A 3,749-nucleotide genomic window follows, 5' to 3' on the forward strand; every position below is an offset into this window, starting at 1 on the left:
TAAGGATAAAGCGAGATGTTTTGCCAATTTCTGAGTGGGGCAGTTGTATGCACTGACGATGGGTCTTAGGGGGACATTGGGCTTATGGATTTTTGGAAGGCCGTATATCATTGGAATTCGGGATGATTTTTCGACAAAATGTTCGAACTTCTCAATTCCACAGAATACAAACGCGTCCCAAACGATCCCACCACCTATCTAGAAAAAACGACCAAATCCATCATAAATAAGTCTACTCTACCTTCAGACATCAAAAAATCTCTTATACCCAGAGAAAACTGTACCACTGTACACTGTAAACTGTACTGTACCACTACCAGTAGTGCAGTGACTAGTGAGTGTAGTAGAGTCTGGGGGCTCGGGAGACTAAGACCTCGGAAGCCCTGAAGAAGACATCAGAGAGGATGTCGAAAGCTCGGCCCAATGGATATCGACGCGGTTCAACCCGGATGACTGGTGAGTTTAATATTAATTTTTATAATTGTAGTAATAACCTTAGCTCTAGGTTTTATATATATATATATATATATATATATATATATATATATATATATACATATTTATATTAAGTATACTATTTTGTTTATTCATCTTTCGTGTGCCTCCTGATTACTTAATATAATAAAAAAAATTAAAAGGATATATTTATATATTTTAGTCATATCAACTAATCATTTTGACAGGTTTTCTTTTCGTATTTTTTAATCCTATGTGTGGCACGATTCAATAAACAAACGAAGTTTTGAGTAGAGTATTAAAGCAAGCCACTGAGTCGCAGAAACGGCCGTAGCTCCCACGCACAAAACTTGGTCTTCTGTCTCTCCTGATAGGCGATTATTTCCAAAATTAATGGAACGGAATTGTTTTTGTCTGTTCGAGATTTATTCAGTTGGGAATTTCGGTACCCAAAATTAAGATAATAAAAGGGAGTTCAGACCGTCCTCGATGCTACCGGCATGCCGTCAATTCGCGACGAAAACTCTTAATGGGAAATTTAGATATTTTTAGTTTATCAGAATACTCGAACTTAAAGGTAGGAAGTATCTTCTAGATCTCGGTCTAATTGTAAATAGTGAAATATTACTGTTTATTTTTATTTAATAAATAAATATACCTTTACTATGACTTCGTAAGTTTTTTTTATTTCCTGTACCTTTCTGGGATTGTTGTGGGGAGAAAATAAACAGGGAACGAATCCAGGGCTGAACAGACGGGCAGAGCACCATTCTGATGGATGGAACGGTAGGCGTTTTTCTCTTGAATATCCTTAGGGATATTCGAAGAATTTCTCCCCTCGTTTCTTTCAGATGTTGCTTAACGTCCTGGTCTTAATAAGATTAAGGAATTACAGTATTAGGTATATGTATGTTATAATACAGTAAAACACGACAAGTTGATTAAGATATTAACAAATATTGGAATAAACACTTGTGATCTAAGAATTATTAGCAATCTTCACTGGAATCAAACATCGTCGATCCGTACAGAGGCAGGAGGATCCGATCATATCAAAATCAGACGTGGCGTCCGACAGGGATGTATACTATCACCCTTGCTGTTTAGCTTATACTCTGAGGAAATCTTTCAAGAACCAGTAGAACACGTTGATGCTGGAATTCGAATTAACAGAGAATTTATCAATCACATCAAATATGCGAATGACACGGTGGTATTCGCTGACAGTTATGAGGCCCTCCAGGCGTTAATGAATAGAATCGCATAAAAGAGTCCGAGTTATGGACTTTAACTGAACATTAAGAAAACAAAATGTATGATGATCTCTAAAAAGGAACAGCAAATTGAAAGAATCAGTGTTAATGGTCAATCAATAGAAAGAGTAAAAACATACACCTACTTTGGTACGAACGTCAATGAAAACTGAGACCATTCCCTGGAAATATATCTGGGATAGAGAAAGCAACATCTGCATTTCAAAAAATGGCTAAGCTATTCAAATGCCATGATTTATCAGTAACCATAAAGATCAGGTTATTACGATGTTATATCTTTCCTATACTGTTGTACGGAATTGAGTCGTCGACTGTCAGAGAATTGAGGCTTTCGAAATGTGGCTTTATCGTAGAATCCTGAAGATATCCTATATTAACCACGTTACTAACCAGGACGTTTTATTGAGAATGCAAAACGGAAAAGAGTTAACCCCAATCAAAACAGCCAAAATTGAATATCTTGGTCCCACCATGAGGAACAGTGAAAGATATGGGTTACTGCAATTTATTATTCAAGGAAAAGCAGAAGGAAAACGAGGAATAGGAAGGCGAAGAACTTCATCGCTGAAAAATCTACGTAGTAATTAAACACAACAACCATATATCTTTTTATAGCCGCAATTTGCAAAATACAGATGGCAATGATCTCACATCGTAGCGATATAAAAACCTAAAAAATAAATGCATGTGCATTGACAGAACATGCGTTAACGTTGAAACATAATTTTAATTTCGGGGATTCCTGTATTTTGGCAAAGGAAAGGAACCATTCAAAACGTGTGTTCTTGGAAATGTGTTCCATAAAATCTAGTACATCTTGCATCAATAAAAAGTCTGGCATACATAAACTGAGCAACATTTATTGTTACTTACTGGAAAAGCATCCAAAATAAAATTAATATCTACCTGTACATTATAAATTACACTTATATGCATAACATGTTGCATACCATTAAGACAGGTTTAAAAATTAAAATCAACTAGATGGGCCTCTAGTATTTCTTAAAAAGAAATATAATATTAAGTACACCTAATTACTTTTTAATCATAGGGTTTTTTTTTGTTCTCTATGTGTCAGAGTTAAAACACACCAGTATAAGATGACAAACTAAGTTTTACTATCTGTACCTAATTAAAAAAAAAAATTTAGAATGTATTTTGTCCATTATTTTTTATTTTATATTTTATATGTGTGTTATTAATGTTGAGTGTCAATGCTTTTACAAATAATCTCAACGACTAGTAAGTTGCACTGAAGAATTGTGATATTTTATAAATATTTACATATTTTTCTTATTACAGTGTCTTGAAAAAGAAATAAAACCATTCCGAAAGCTAGACAAAAAGTCAAAAGAGTGTTTCATTATCATCCCGGCCAATTTTCTGACTACAACCCTAATAAACTGTGTTGTTTGTTTATATCGACAGTCACTAATATCCAGTAATCCTTGTATATATATACAAACAACACAGTTTATTAGGGTTGCAGTCAGAAAATTGGCCTGGATGTTAATGAAACACTCTTATGACTTTTTGTCTAGCTTTCAGAATGGTTTTATTCCTTTTTCAAGACACTCTAATCAGAAAAAAAAATGTAAATATTTATAAAATATCACAAATCTTCAGTGCAACTTACTAGTCGTTGAGATTATTTATAAAAGCATATACACTCAACATTAATAACAGTGTCTTGAAAAAGGAATAAAACCATTCCGAAAGCTAGACAAAAAGTCATAAGAGTGTTTCATTAACATCCCGGCCAATTTTCTGACTGCAACCCTAATAAACTGTGTTGTTTGTTTATATTGACAGTCACTAATATCCAGTAATTCTTGTATATATATACCAGTATTTAGGCACCTCGCCCTTCCAGTAGGGATTTAATGAGAAGTATCACTGAGCCGCAAGCCCTTATCTCTTGCTGTACTGCTCCCCCAAAGGCCGATCAGACACCAGCATATTCTAGTCTAAGCCGCAGATTCATCTAGAATTTTAAACTGCTGCGTTAGCCTTTTTTAT

Source organism: Diabrotica undecimpunctata, chromosome 7 (assembly GCF_040954645.1).
Source record: "Diabrotica undecimpunctata isolate CICGRU chromosome 7, icDiaUnde3, whole genome shotgun sequence".
NCBI lineage: Eukaryota > Metazoa > Arthropoda > Insecta > Coleoptera > Chrysomelidae > Diabrotica > Diabrotica undecimpunctata.